We start from the raw sequence: 16,791 nt of genomic DNA on the forward strand, positions 1-16,791 counted from the left end.
TGGCTACAGTTGAGATAGAAATTGGAAGAGAGCTAAGTAAGAAACAAGGACCTTTTTCCAGATTGCGTGCAGTTAGGAAATAGAAAGCTCGGCCTGGGAGTGTGTTCGAGGCAGCTTCAGTTGAGGCATTGAATATGGCATTAGATGATTAATCAAACACAAGCAGTGTCGATGTTTAAAGGGAAATGCCGAGAGACTGACACCAAGATAAAAGCGGGATAAGTCTAAGGTGGTACAATTCAGTCCAATGAACATTGAAAGAGAGTATTAAACAAGGATTGCAATTCTAAAGGAGGTGCATGTTTAAAGAGGCTTCTATGCGCACTTAAATGAATTCCTGAAGTTGGTACATCGAGAGATCTCTTTGAAACGCACGCAGTACCTATGCCTGATTAATTAGGGCATGGATTACAAGAGCAATGATTTTATGATAGACATTTGTAAGGCATTTATTAGGTCTCAGTGATAGATCCATTTCCAGATCTTTACTCCATTTACGAAACGTGAAGACATTAAAATAAGAGCAGAGAAGGTTTAGAAGAAGTGTTCGAAGATGAAAACCTCCTATTCTGGACATTTATTGGAGAATTTGGGGTTGTTTCCTTAAGAGAGGAGAAGGTTCAGTGGAGACACAATCGAAATATCAAAATACTGGTCGGCTTGGAGAATGCAGATAGGGGCAAGTTGTTCCACGCACATAAAGTAAAAATATAAAAGTACAAAGGAAACGATTGAAAGTATTTACGAAAAGGAGCAAACCTTTGGTGAGAATAAAGAATCATGCGAAATATAGAAATTCATGAGTTATGTGTCAAATATACAAAAATGGGCATGGCAAGTTTGATACCAGCCAAGATAGTAATGAAGGTGTAGCCTGCTTGAGTGGGTGAACGGTTACTCCTGATCCTTTTTTAATGGTCTTGTAGTCTTCAGTCCTTTTGGCAATATTCCAACACATTCCTTGTAAGTATGCTGGAGGGGTTTTCAACTGGCACATTCAGTAGAGCATTAATTGATTCAGTAAATAGCAACAGGTAGAATATTGACCTGATGCCAAAATGCTGAGAGATCTGGTTCAGCCACAATGGACCAAATGGTCTACCTGTGCACTGTTAGAGTCTTCTGTGTTTTCTGATGCTGTCAAAGTTTTGTTTATGTTCCTGTGTATTCAAGTGTAATTAGACAAACAGTCGTGGGACTTCATACTTCACATGCCTAGATCTTTAGAATACACAAACCCACCCAGAATATGATCCAGGTATTCCGAGGATGTTGGCCCTTTTTTTGAGAATGGAGTAATAAATATTGCAAGTAGACAGAGCCCAGTTTAGACCAATCTTGGAGCGCTGTACGCAAATCTGTGCATGACACCTTAGGAATGGCAGGTTGGTTTTTGGAGAGAGTATAACATAGGGTTAATCCGGACCTCGAAGTTATGCATGGAGGATATGTACATTATATGCATTAGGCCTGTTTTCCCAACGATTTTGAAGTTTATACTGCAATTAAAGTCTTCATGGTATAAATCGAAATACTCAAGCTATCAACAGGGAAATGCAGATGACATATGAAAATGAATCGCTTCCACTCTTCACTTTTCACACATTAAGTATCATCATCTAAGAATTAGCATCCAACTGATCAGAGGGATTTTCAGAAGTATTTCTATACACAAAGGGGGAGGCATTTTTAAATGGTCTTCCATGAATAGCAATAATTTGATAATTTTAAATCTGAGAGGAATGGCTTTTTGTGCTCAGCAAAGATATTTGTGGAAATGAGACAAAAGCAGGTATGTGGAGTGAGACCGCAGACCAAACATGGTCTCACTGAATGACAGAATAAGCTCAACGGGCTGAATGGCCTCCTCGTGGGCCTAACCTCCTGTGGTCCTTACATTAACAGTCACAGATTTGTCTCCCGCCCACTATTTGTACTCCAAAAACGTCTGCTACCTGTGGGGCCCATGTCACATCATAGAATTCTCTGTTCTTCTGATACTGGTGGTGATGTTCTGTTACACTGGAAATTGTGTAGAATGACGACCTTCATTGACTGACATTGCAAAACTGATGTCCCATCAAAAATGAAAACCGACACTCATTGTAATGCCATTCATATTCATCCATTACTCCTGGTATCATGCGCATCCAATAACTCCAATGCTACTTATGTTTGTCATGGAATCCACTGCCATATATACCATATGGTCAGGCTCATACACAATTGACAGAAACAGTAAAAAGCAAGTTGGATGTGCTGCAATAGACGACTTTAAATACTTCTAATCCATCTAATCGGAGATGTTATCACACAGCTCTGAAGCAGGTAGGCCTTAAACGCAGACGCAAACACAAAAACACGACCACTGCCATACACAATCTGTAAAGAAACACCATATGATGGCACTCTTCCTTGATTGTCTACGTTGTCTTGGATCAAAAACATTCACCTGGCTCTTCAAATCCTGTGATATACCATCTTGTATCTAACTTTGTATGTCCAAGCAGTATCGTCTATGCTCCATGAATTTAGAAAACAAAATCTGAGGCAATTTATGTCCCAAGACAAAAGGATGTTGTACAAGCGATGAGGGGATTTTTAACTTATCTTGGTATATCCAAATCACTATTGTGTAATAGACCAAGAGGAATCTGATACTGGTGATGATGTTCTAATAAACTGGAAATTATGTCAAGTGACGATCCTTCATTGACTGAAATTATAAAATTGGTGTAACATTAACATTGGAAGCCAACACTCATTGTAATGCCGCTAATATTCATGTGGTACTCCTGGTACCGTGCACTTCCAATAACCCCGATATTACATATGTTTCTCGTGGAACAAACTGTCATATACACTATATGTTCATCCTCATATGCAATTAAGACAAAAAGTAAAAGACAAGTTAATTGTGCAGCATTGGAAGACTTTAGATACTGCTAATAGTTCTAATCGTAGATGTTAGAACACACATCTGAAGCAGGTAGATCTCAAACCCTGTCCCGAAGATATTAACATGAACACAGCCGCTCACGAGACATAAAGAAACACCATTTGATGGCACTCTTGTCTGAGGATCTACTTTTATTGGCTCAAAAACAATCACCTGACTCCTCAAATCAGGTGATATAGCAACTTGTATCTACTTTTGTATCACCAAGCAGCATCGCCTGTGCTTCATGAATTTAGAAAACAAAATTTGAAAGCAATTTGTGCCCCAAGACGAAAGGATGTTGTGCAAACGATGAGGTGCAGCCGAGAACACAATTGCATAATCGGCCCAAAGAAATCGCAGGCATGCATGGAATGTCAATGCCCTAATGTCATTATAACTGGACTGTTAGCTCAGAGACCAGAATAATGGTCTGTGGATGGCAGTCCGAATCTCACCATAGTGGAGAGTGGAATTTGAATTCAATAACTATCTTTAATGAAGAATCTGGTGATAAATCGATTGTCAGGAAAGAAAAACACTCATCTGGTTACTTACTGCCCTTTAGGGAAGGAAACTGCTGACTGTACCTGGTTTGGGTGCAGAGAGACGTGGGTGTCACTTAACAGCCCTTTGAATGATGAAGGATGGACAATAAATACAGCCCAGCTGACGGTGTCCTCACCCAATGCAAAAGAAATGCACATGATACCTTTCTTGACTGCATGTTTTAACCTCAGAAATAAATTGATTAAAAATGAAAACTGAATATATTGGAAATGCGTTAACATCCATGCAAAGAAATCAGTTAACATTTCTGGTTATTATCTTTGATAAAAGTGAACACATGATGAATTGTCGAACCCTGGAAAGCATGGATATCAGAGGAAACTTGTTGCATATTCACTGCATGGACACTTGTCTCTAAAGGTTACAGGACACGTGGATACTGCTGTTGGAAAGTCAGATGGTATCTGGTGTTTGGATCAAATGAGATAGAGAGCAGGGTGGAAACGCGAGAACTAGAAGAAACGTCTAGAAAGCCAGAGGTCGAATACATTGGGCAGCTCTGGAATCTGCATTTTAAGAAGCACAGGATAGAACTTGAAGTGGCGTGGAAGTATTTACCAAGACATTGGAGAATTTAAATTATGATGAGAGATTAGACAAGATGAGCTGTTTTCATGAGAACAGAGGAGATTGAGAGGGGACGTACTTGAGAAGTATCAAACGTGAGAGGCATAGAGAGTGAAGGCATACACGACATATTCCTTGTCATTGAGGCAGCAATATCGGAGGCATTGATTAAAGCTATGGTGATGAATGTTTATTGGAGATGTGAGCAGAAATATGTTTTTTTTGTAAACCGAGAGGATATTGTGAAAGTGGAAATCGCTGTCTGTGAGCATGACAGAGGTAGAGAGCTTTAAACCATTTAAGAAATATTTACGTGTGAACTTTTGATGATGTAAAGTTTAAATCGGTTGGAAATCTACTCACTGGAGTTGATATAAATATGAGGTGATCCTGTTGAAGGATACAGGATTCCTAAAGAGACTTACAGGGTTAATCCTGAGACGGTATTCTCCTTTCTTCCTCCCTTATCCATCAAAGAGGTTTTGACCACAAAGCATCATGCCAGAATTAATGGGCTCCCATTTAAGAGTGAAATGAAAAGGGATTTCATTTCTAAGTGAGTTGTGAGTGCTTGCAACTTGTTGTGATACGCAGCACTGGGGGCAGACGCCTTGTGTATATTTAACGTGGAGATAGAGACTGATGTTTGACCAGTTGGAGAATCATTGGATCCTGGGAAGAGGCAGGACAGTGGATGTGAGGGATGCCAGATGAACTGTGACCATATTTCATTCTGAAAAGGCTCAAGGTGCCAAGAACACTACTCTTGCAGCTTTTATCCACGGTGTTATTTCTAATCACCTCAGTTGACCTCTCCTTTCATCGATTATTTGTTTCAACAAGAATTTAAATGATATGTGTTCATGGGATTGATCAAAGCAATACCATTCATGTGAGTTTAACTATGAAAAGCATACGCCCACTGTTCATTCAAAATAGACTTTGTCAATTCCTTTGAGGACGTGCGAACAGTTAAGTAGAAAATGCCTTCTCTGGCACCGATGAGCTTTTATCTGAGTCTCTCACGTGAGGAGACATTTATTTTCTCAAAGGGCCGTGAAACTGTGGAATTTTCTGCCCCAACGTGCGGTAGAAGCTGGAACATTGCATAAACTTTAAGGAGAAAATAGATAGATTTGTAACTTGTTATGTGTGCAATGTTATGGAGAGTAAGACGGAATTGAGGCTGAGATGAAATCATGTTGTATGGTATAGACGGTTCTCGAGGCTGCACGATTTCCCCCAGATTCCAGTTCTTATTTTCTCAGAAAGATTATCTCATGGCTGCTTCAATCCTTTTCTCAACAGGATCTCATTAGAATATTTCAATACACATTTCCTCATGCTAGCTTGAAAACTCTCTGATTGCCCTGGTGTGTACAAACACAACTGCAACAACATTCACATATTGTGAAACTGAATCACAAACTAATCTGATAATGAATCTTTCTCCCTTCGTGTTTGTTTCAGTGGTGAAAACAAAAAGATTTTACCCAATGTTATGTGGAGCAAATTTCAAACATTTTCTGTAATTAAGTCTTCAGTTTCCACTGTTTAATTCTGTGATGATGATGCTCCTTTAACATGTTTATGTTGTCCATGTCTTCTTTTCCAGAGACATCATAAAAGGTACGGAGTTATCAATGTCTGCGTTTGATTCGGTTTTACATACTGCTTCAGGAAGCAGGCTTTAACGTTTTTGTTTTAAAGCAAAACACTTGTGCAGTAAAAGGGGAACCAGTTCACCCAGTTCATCATATCTCTGGTTTGGTTTAGACCAACTATTCACTGAAAGCAGTCAGGCAGATTTAAAATCTGCTGGACGCAAAGAAACTGGTTCATGCAGATCGTCCTCTCTCTCTGACATTTCTCCTATGAGACCATGCGTTTGACTTTATCTTTTGTGTCAATGCGTGTTCGTGGGGATTGTTGCAAGTATTTGTAACAGCATCGTTAAGTTGGGGTGATGTGCAGGGTTTTCAGATAATTTACTTTATTCTTTATTCTGTTCTCTGTTGTTTGTGTTTTATTTAGTAATCTTGCAAATAAATCGCGTTTTAATTAAACTACGTGGTTTGACTAACTGCATCCCTCCTAGAATATCTGCCTTACATCGGTTTAAAACAACTTCCAAAGGTAGCGGCTGGATTACTTGCCTGAAATGATTTGACGGGGTCTGGCCTGGTATTTACATCATCCTTCTCCGTTATCACTGCTGTTGTGCAGTGTACATCAATTGCTCAAAGCATATGTGGCATCTCGATTTACTGTTAAAAATCTAGTGAAAGATGCTCCATGTTCACCGAAGTACCCTTGAACATTCAAGCATCAGATTAATTTTTCGATACCGTTTGCTTGTAAAAGTTAATTTCATAGAATTTCATTGTGACCGACAGTGGAGAGAACAAGACACCTTCAATTTTATAAGGTGAATAAATTGTTGAGTCAGTACGTTGAGAAGACATTGCCTGAGGTTGATTGATTTTCCTTCAAAGCTGCTCCGAAGTTCAATGACACTCCATACACATTCAGGTTTCAGATGCTCAGCCTGATTTATTTGTGCAGAAATATAATTATCTGCATACAAATGTCACTTTGGTATGCAACATATCTTTGCCAATGATGAGAGAGGCATAAGGCCCAGTTCACAACATTCCATCAACATGAAGAGTTGTCAATCTGCCCTATCTATCAAAGTTGTATTTTTACCAATTGAATAATCATGAGACAAGAGGTAGAGAGAAAACAAATATATGGAAGGACGTTCAGTGGTTGAATGTTAGTGAACGTAATTTTTCGATTTGTATATCAAAATCCATCTAAAGTTTGCAAATATTCACCCAAACATCTCAGAGCACTCAAACATCACTTTCAGTTGATTTGTTGTTGTTGTTGTTGTTGTTGTTGCAGCTCGCTTTTTAAAACTAACTTCATGGAACTAAGTTTTTGCCTACAGTAGAGAGGGCAAGATACTTTCAATTTAATAAACAGAAGAATTGGTCTTGGTTTGACTGGTTTTTCTTAAACTCTTCATGCATTGGAATGTCACTTATATTCCATGTGCATTCGAGTTTCAGATAGCAAAACTGATATGTTCTCACAAAAAAAATGCATGCAAATGTTACTTTCGTCTGTATTATGGTTTGCCAATGATGACAAAGACATAAAATCCTGGCGATAACATTCCATCAATATGAAGAGTTGTGCTTTTTTAAAAAAAATGTATTATGTTTTTTAGTCGAATGACTTTGAAAGCTGCGTGAACATACGTAGAACATTAAGGTGATGAAAGGACAATCTCTGTCAGAATTTTCACATCACAAAAAAGTGCAATGCGCAGTACATTTGGAATTTTTTTTATTGGAATCCGCACTGTTAGGGTTGAGGGCGAACTGTTTGATGTGATGGTTATGCTTGCATTTCCAAGAGCACTGAGCAGATTTATCAGAAAAGAAAGATTCGATTGACTGGAGTCTAGCATCAAAGCAAACAAGATTGAGAAGGATATGATGAACATCTACTAAATTGATATAGACAATTTAGAAAGGAAGCACTTTCACTTGTTGAAGTAATGATGACCTCTCCTATGTTTTGCTTGCAGCGAACATGATGACGATTGTTATTCTTGTACAAGGAAAGTGTGGCCTCTCGAAATGTATCTCTGTATACATGCTTGCCATGGCAACAGCAGACCTACTGGTCCTAATCATTAATGTACTGGTTTACAGCATTCTTACGTATCACTTTCCATTATCGCTTCTGTCTCATACCCATGTTTGTAAGTTTATTTTTTACCTGGGTTGTGTTATTTTGAATTTCTCAGTATGGTTCACAGTCGCATTCACTTTTGATCGCTTTGTCATCATCTGTTGTCCAAAGTTTAAGACAACGTATTGTACTGTGCAAGTTCCAGTCACAATTATAAGTGTGATCTGTGTCCTCATGTGGATCAAGGAATTCCCCATTTTCTTTGCATATGAACATGAATACATTGTGAACAATGTGAAATGGAACTGTCAGTCAAGTTTGGCATTCTTTTCCTCAGTTGCAGGAGTAGTGTACATCTGGTTTTTCAGCATCTGTTTAGTTTGGCTTCCTTTCATTTTAATTGCTTTCTTTAATGCATTGACAGTCAGACATGTCCTAGTGACTAGCAAAGCCCGCAGAGCACTTCGGACTCACACAACTGACAATCAATGTGATCCCGAGATGAAGAATCGAATGAAATCTATTGTTTTCCTCTTTGCTATCTCAGGGAGTTTCATTCTTTTGTGGCTGACAACTGTCATGAATCTTGTAATAACTAGAATCACAAATCCCAATTATTACCGAGGAGACTTTGGAAATCCAACCTACATCATTGTCGAAACAGGAGCCATGCTGAGGTATTTGAGTTCCTGTTCAAACACGTGCATCTACGCAGTGACTCAGAGAAAATTCAGAGAAGAGCTTTTGGATATTCTGAAATGGCAGTGTGCATTCATTGTAAAGAGATGGAACATGAGGCAAGATGACTAAACAATGCTTGTTTTAATACCAACATTCTCTTGTCGCGTTTGCATAAAGATGATTAATGGAGAGAGAAAAATAAATGTTGTTCGACTATTGGTATATTGAGCAGGAATGTGTTATTATATAGTGGCCGACTTACACATTGCTCTTGATTAAATATTCCCCTTCATATGAAATCAGTGCCTCAGATGCAGTGACATTTGCGAGACAAACATGACGATCAATCGTATTATTTATGAAATTATCACTGACAAAATGCCATGACGTTAACGGTTGGAGAGAGTCTGGCCCTTATCGGTTTTGGATGACTTGTCTGAAGTAAACGGAGCGATCACTTTGGTTCGAGCGGTCATAATTCTACTGGTTTCAAAATAGTTATGGAAAAGGGTACGCTTTACTTGCAAGTTGACGTTTGTAAATGGACTTAGGCAAATTTTAAATTTAAGAACGTTCAGAAGTTGGTTAGATCGACTTTTCCATGTCAAAGGACATCTGCCAAGTGGGAGGCATTTCAGAGTGTGATGACAAGAGTTCAGAGGCATTATATTCCTGCTAAAATGACGGGGTAGGCTGGTCAGAATAATGAACAATGGATGAATGAAGGTATTGAGGTTCTTGTTAAGAATCAAAATGGACCTTATTTTAGATATAGAAAACTAAGTTCAAATAAATCTCCTCATTAATATAAAAAATGTAGAGACAATCTTAAGACAGAAATCAAAAAGGCAAAGAGGACATATGAGATAATATTGGCAGAAAATTTTAAGGATAATTCAAAGAGAGACTACAAATATATTAAAACACGAGGGCACCTAGAGATAGTGTATGACCCCTTAAGATCAATCTGGTCATCTTTGTGTTCAACTCCAGGAGTTGGGAGATATAGTAAATGAAGATTTGACAGCTGATTTTATTGTGGAGAAAGAAATGAAGTCCAGAGAATGCAGAGAAAGAATCCAATCTATTACAAAAGGTTTTGGGTCGTAAGACAGAAAATTGAGGGACCCCTTGAAGAAAATATTTGCATCATCTCAAAGGGTGAGGAAAGGTGCCTGATGACGGGAGGGTAGCTAATGTTGTTCCATTCTTTAAGGAAGGTTGCAAGGAGAAACCTTGGAATGACAGAATCTGTTATCGTTTCCCTCAATATTGAGTGTATGGTTTTCAATATTGCTTAGAAGGTTGGGGGAAGGGGGGTGTGCAGATGGGAATCCTATCAGTGGAAAGCCAAAGCTTCTGGCACTGAACGTGACTTCGTGGCCCACAAGGGAAACGGGGAGAACAGGTGACCAATAATGATAAGAAGGCGAAAGTGAGTACTGCACATGCTGGAGATTAGAGCCAGGATTAAAGTCGCGCTGGAAAAGCATGGCAGGTCAGGCAGCTGCCGAAGAAGAAGAAACATCGATGTTTAGGGCAAAAGGTTTTATAGTGATAAAGTGTCAATTTGAGAGGAACAGACATGTAATTCTATGGCTGCGAGCGAGACTCCCAGATGGTGTGTTACCTCTTAGGTGCCAGGTTCAGGGATGTATTGGATCGAATCTATGGGATTCTTAAGGGGGAGGAAGAGTAGCCAGAATTCGTTGTAAGCAGTGGTACCAATGACAAAGGAAGGGAAAGGTTTGAGGACCCGGAAAGAAAATATAGTGAGTTAATTTGGAAGATATAAAGCAGGAAAAGCAGAGTGACAATCTCAGGTTTACGACATGTGCTCCATGACATTGAATCAAGGAATAGAGAGCGACGGCAGATGATCAAGTGGCTGCAGGGCTGGTTGCGGACAGAGGGATTCAGATATGTGGTGCATTGGGATACCTTCTGGGGGAAGTGGGAACTGCACAAGAGGGACAGTTTGCACCTGACCAGAAGAGCAACAATATACTGAGTGGAAGGTTTTTTTGAGATCTTTCAGAGAGTTTAAACTAGATTTCCAAAAGGGTGGGAACCCGAGCTACGGGTCAGATGATGGAGTAAACAGGGAAACTCTAGATACAGCTTGAAGAGAATCTATGGAGAGAGTAAGGGAATCGATAGGGCCACGGTGATGTCAGTATGTTGAAGTATGTCTATTTTATGACAAGACGTATCAGGAATAAGGTGACGAACTCAGACAATGGGTTATTAATTGTAACGATGATGCTGTGGCACTTCTGGAGACATGAATACCACAGGGACAGGAATAGTTGTTCGATATTGTAGGATTTAGATGTTTTGAAAGGAATAGCGGGAGAGGTAAAAGAAGTCCATGTGCATGTCGAGCAGTTGCTTAAATGTCACTAAAGACTCTGCTTGAACCATCGTCTCTGGCAATGTATTCCATGCATTCACGACTCTCTGTGTAAACAGCCGACCTCTGGCAATTCCTCTGGACCTTCCTCCTAAAAATATGATACCCAGTCAACCCTGCCCTGGAGAAAAGTTGTTGACTATTGCTTCTGTCCAAGCCTCTCATTACCTTATATACCTCAATCAGTTCACTTCCCTTCCTCCTTCTCTCCAGAGAGAAAAGTTCGAGCCTCGTCAGCTTCTCTTCACGCGACAAACCTTCGAGTCCAGGCAGTATCCGGATGAACCTTCATTGCACTCTCTCCAAAGCTTCCGTCTAATTCCTATAATCGGGCAACGAAAACTGTGCACAATATTCCAAGCTTTGTCTCACCAGGGACCTGTAGACCTGCAACAAAACCTCGCAGCTCTTAAACGCAACCCCCTAATAGTGAACGCCAAAACATCATGTGCTTCCTTAACAACCCCATCCACTTGGGTGGCAAATTTGTCGATCTATTCACGTGAGCATCAAATTCCTGCGGTTTCTCCGCACTGCCAAGAATCCCGCCATTCCTCCGAGATTCAGCACTCAAGTTCTACCTCCCAAAATGCACCACTTCGCATTTATCCAGCTTGAACTCCATCTGCCATTTCGAAGTCGAGTTCTGCATCTTATCAATGTTGTGCTGCAGCCTGCAACCACCCTCGATACTATCAATAGCACCTTCAACCTTTGTGTCATCGGCTAATTTATTTAGCCACCAATCCGCCTTCTCATCAAAGCTATTTATAAAATCTACAAAGAGCAGAGGCCCAAGAACAGAGCCCTGCCGGACACCATTCACCACTGTCCTCCAAGCAGAATACTTTCCATTTACAACCACTTTCTGACTTGCCTTAGCCAACCAATTTTGAAACTCGACAGCCAGGTCGCCCTGTATCTCATACTTCCTGACTTTGTGAATGAGACTACCATGGGGAAACCAAGCAAATGCCTTGCTGAAATCCATATACACCACATCCACTGCTCGACCATCGTCCACCTGTCTTGACACCTCCTAGTAGAATTCAATAAGATTCGTGAGGCATGACCTGCCCCTCAAAAAGCCATACTGACTGCCATTAATCAAGCAATGCTTTTTCCAAAATGTCTAAAGTCCTTCCCCTCAGATTTTTTTATTGAAAACTCTTGATGACGACATTCATAAGACTGACTGGTCTGCAATTGCAAGAAATTTCCTGATTGAAAAGAAGAGCAACATTCAACTCCCTCCAATCTTCTGCTATGACTCCCGTGGACAGTAAGGAAGCAAAAATCATCGCCAATGGCTTAACAACTTCTTTTCTTGTTTCCCAGAGCAATCTAGAATAAATGTGGTTTGGCCTTGGGAACTTATCACTCTTACTGTTTGCCCAAATATGTAGCTCATCAACTTCATCAATCTTGATCTGATCAAGCCTGTTTCCCAGCTTCTCAATGTTCTCATTGTAACAAAGTCCCTTTCCCCCGTGAAAACCGACACAAAAAAAAACTAATTTAGGGCTTCCCTATTGCTGACACCCCACACACAAGTTTCCTACGCTATCGCTACGTGGACCTACATTCTCCCTGATCATTCTCTTAGTCCTCATATATGAGTGAAATGCCTTTAGAGTTTCCCTAACTCTTCCTGCCAACTCGCTTTCGTGCCCCTTCATGGCTCTTCTGAGCTCCTTTCTAGCAAGCCTGTCATCCTCTAAAGCTGCGCTCGATCCTGGCTTTCTCCAAATTACGTCAGCCGCCTTCTTCTTTTTCGCGATAAGCTCCTCTCTTCTCATTATACAAATCTCCTTCATCTTACCCCTTATTGTATGTCTCAGAGGAACAAAGTTATGTATCACTCGCAACAACTACTCCTTAAAGAATTTGCACATGTCTGTTGTGCCCTTTGTGTTGAACAATTACTCCCAAACTGTACTTGCTAACTCCTGTCTGAGAACTCCATAATATCCATTTCCCCAATTAAATATCTTCTAATGCTAACTGCTCCTTTCCTTCTAGTTGGTTATGGTAAATGTGAGGCAGTTATGGTCACTGACACCAAAGTATTCTCCCACTGCGAGATCTGACACCTGTTCTGGCTCTTTGCCGAGCATCAAATCCAAAATGGGCGCTCATCCCGTCGGCCTGTCTACATACTGAGTATGGAAACCTTCCTGAAAACTCCTGACAAAAACGGCTCCATCCAAATCACCTGCACTAAGGAAGTTCCATTTAATATTGGGAAAGTTGAAGTCACGCATAACAACAACCTGCGACATTTGTTATTTTTTTCCAAAATCTACCGCCCTATAAATTCGTCAAACTCCCTACTGCTCTTGGGAGGTCTGTAGAAAACCCCGAATGAGGTGGCTGCTCCTTTGCTGTTCCAACCTTCCACCCATTCTGACTCAGTAGACAATCTTCCTCGACAACCTTCGTTTATGTATCTGTTGCTGCACTCTCTAATTAGCAATACTACTCCCCTCCTCCTTTTCCAACCTTCCTGTTCTTTTTAAACGGTCTAAACCCTGGAACACTTAGCAACCAATCCTGACCCTGCACATCTCCGTTATGGCCACAGCATCATAGTCGCAAGTACTGATCCATACCCTAAGTTCATCGCTCTTAAATCTGACACTCCTGGCATTAAAACTGACGCACTTTAACTGATCCCCTTGCTTCATCACATGAAGCGCCCTGTCGATAGATTCACTAAATCCTGTCACTGCCACAAAACAACTATCCCCCAGCTCAGATGTGAAGCGCTGGTTCCCACCCACCAGCAAACTAGTTAAAATTCTCCTGATCCATACGAGGATCTCTCACCAAGGACAGTTGTACCCCGCCAGCTCAGGAGAAACCCATCTTTCATGTACAAATTCCACTTTCCCATGAAGGCATCTCAATGGTCTAGTTATCTGAAGCCCTCCCTCCTGCACCAGCATCGCAGTCACGTGTTAAGCTGAACGCAATCCTTGTTCCTTAACTCACCGTTTTGTTACACCATACCAAACCTGAGAACACAATTCTATTCGTGCTTTCAACCTAGTTCTCTTTAGTCACCTTTCACATCCTCAGTCCGTTCCCTGGCCATATCATTAATGCCACGATGTACCACGATTTCTGGCTGCTCCCCCTCCCCTATCAGAATCATGTAAACCCGATTGGTGACATCCTGGACCCTGGCACCGGGGAGGCAACATACCTTCTGCGTGTCTCATAGAACATAGAACATAGAAGGATACAGCGCAGTACAGGCCCTTCGGCCCTCGATGTTGCGCCGACCGAATCCTACCTAACCTATACTAGCTCAATAACTTTAAAATGCCTATCCAATGCCCGCTTAAATGACCATAAAGAAGGAGAGTTCACCACTGATACGGGCAGGGCATTCCATGAACTCACAACCCGCTGTGTGAAGAATCTACCCCTAACATCTGTCCTATACCTACCACCCCTTAATTTAAAGCTATGTCCCCTAGTAACACCTGACTCCATTAGCGGTAAAAGGTTCTTAGTATCTACCCTATCTAAACCCCTAATCATCTTATACACTTCGATCAGATCTCCCCTAAACCTTCTCTTCCCCAATGAAAACAGCCCCAAGTGCCTCAGCCTTTCCTCATAAGATTTTCCTACCATTCCAGGCAACATCCTGGTAAACCTCCTCTGCACTCGTTCTAAAGCTTCCACATCCTTCCTATAGTATGGCGACCAAAACTGCACACAATACTCCAGATGAGGCCTCACCAGAGTCTTATACAACTGCAACATGACCTCAGGACTCCGGAACTCAATTCCTCTGCCAATAAAGCCCAGTACACCATATGCCTTCCTCACAGCACTATTTACCTGGGTGGCAACTTTCAGAGATCTGTGTACATAGACACCAAGATCCCTCTGCTCATCCACACTACCAAGTAGCCTACCATTAGCCCAGTAATCCATCATCTTGTTATTCCTACCAAAGTGAACGACTTCGCACTTAGCTACATTGAATTCCATTTGCCACATTTCCGCCCAGCCCTGCAACTTATCTATATCCCGCTGTAACCTACCACTTCCTTCCTCACTATCCACAACTCCACCGACTTTTGTGTCATCCGCAAACTTGCTTACCCAGCTTTCAAGTACTTCCTCTAGATCATTTATAAAGATAACAAAAAGCAATGGTCCCAAAACAGATCCTTGTGGTACACCGCTAGTAACTGCGCTCCAAGATGAACATAATCCATCAACTACTACCCTCTGTCTCCTTCCAGCCAGCCAATTCCTAATCCAAACCTCTAATGTATCCTCAATGCCATACTTCCGAAGTTTTAGCATTAGCCTACCATGGGGAACCTTATCGAACGCCTTACTAAAATCCATATACACAACATCTACTGCTTTACCCTCATCCACTTCCTTAGTCACCTTCTCAAAGAACTCAATAAGGTTTGTGAGGCACGACCTGCCCTTCACAAAACCATGCTGGCTATCCCTGATCACGTTATTCCTACCCAGATGTTCATAAATCTTATCCCTTACCATTCTCTCTAAGACTTTGCCCACCACTGAAGTCAGACTCACTGGCCTATAGTTACTAGAAGTCTCATTCCTGACCACAAAGTCGCCTGTCAATCCGTCTAACTATTGAGACCCCTACCACAATTCTATTCGCCCACAGTCCATTCTGCGCCACAATGGTATAGCTTTCCACTGGTAGGCCATCCCTACCAGCAGTATCCAAAATTATATACTTATTGTTGAGAGAAATGACCACAGGGGATTCCTGCTCTGTCAGTCTGTTCCCATTTCTCGCCCAAATAAAACCCAGCTATCCTTATCCTCTGTCTGAGGAGTGACCATCTCCCTGTACATTCTCTCAATTCCCCCCTCAGCCTCCTGGAGGATTTGCAGTTCATCCAGCTTCAGCTCCAGTTCCCTAACACGGTATTTGAGGAGCCGCTGTTGGTGCACTTCCAGCAGATGTGGTCGGCAGAAACATTTGTCGTATCGCTCACCTGTTGCATTCTGCAGGAGGAACATGCAAATGCCCTAACAGCCATACTCCACTAATCTGAAATCCCACACAGGACCAAACATGGACGAGCAGAAAAGAAAATAAGGTGAAAACCTGAAAACAGGCTCTTAATAGGGTTTGAGGAGGTGGTTGGGAAGGAGACCCCATGGTGTATGTTGGTAGGTTTAGATGTCAGTCACTTAAAATCGTCCCAACAGACCTTGCTTCTCTCCGCCCTCTCTCCTCGCTGCTCTGTTCAAAATGGAGCCCGACTCCAGAGGTAAGTCCCTTTTCATAAGTGGGAAAAATGCACCTCTACGGCAACCCTCGCTTCTCTCCGCCCTCTCTCCTCGCTGCTCTGTTCAAAATGGATTGTCTCAAAACTGCAGAAAGGGACGTCATCGAGTATTGCTTGTCTACAGAGTCAGCATGAGTGGACGTCAGAAACAGTGAAGGAGCAGTCACATTATTGGGAGTTTTTTTTTCTCCACGGAAATGTGGAGGTTGTTGAGGAAGCACTTGCTGATAGCACTGGATTGTTTTGTCCCACTGAGGTAAGTAAGGGTTGATAGGTTTGAAGAACCTTTGGTGACAAGGGAAGTGAAATATTGAGTCAAGAGTAAGAAGAAAACTCATTTAAGACAGAGGAAACAAGGACCATCCAGGTCTTTAGAGGGTCAAAAGGCATTCAGGGAGAAACTGAAGAATGGGCTTGGAGAGCTGGAAGAGAGCATGAAGAAGTTTTAGAAGGCAGGATTAAGAAAAACCCCAACGAAGTGTACACTTAAGTGAGGAACAAGAAGATGGCCAGAGTAAGGTTAGCGCTGATCAGGGATAGTGGAGAGAATTGGAGAGTTGGAGACATTTGGGTAGGTACTTAATGAATACTTTGCTTCCGAATTCACG

The sequence above is a fragment of the Hemiscyllium ocellatum genome, chromosome 40 (genome assembly GCF_020745735.1).
Source record: "Hemiscyllium ocellatum isolate sHemOce1 chromosome 40, sHemOce1.pat.X.cur, whole genome shotgun sequence".
NCBI lineage: Eukaryota > Metazoa > Chordata > Chondrichthyes > Orectolobiformes > Hemiscylliidae > Hemiscyllium > Hemiscyllium ocellatum.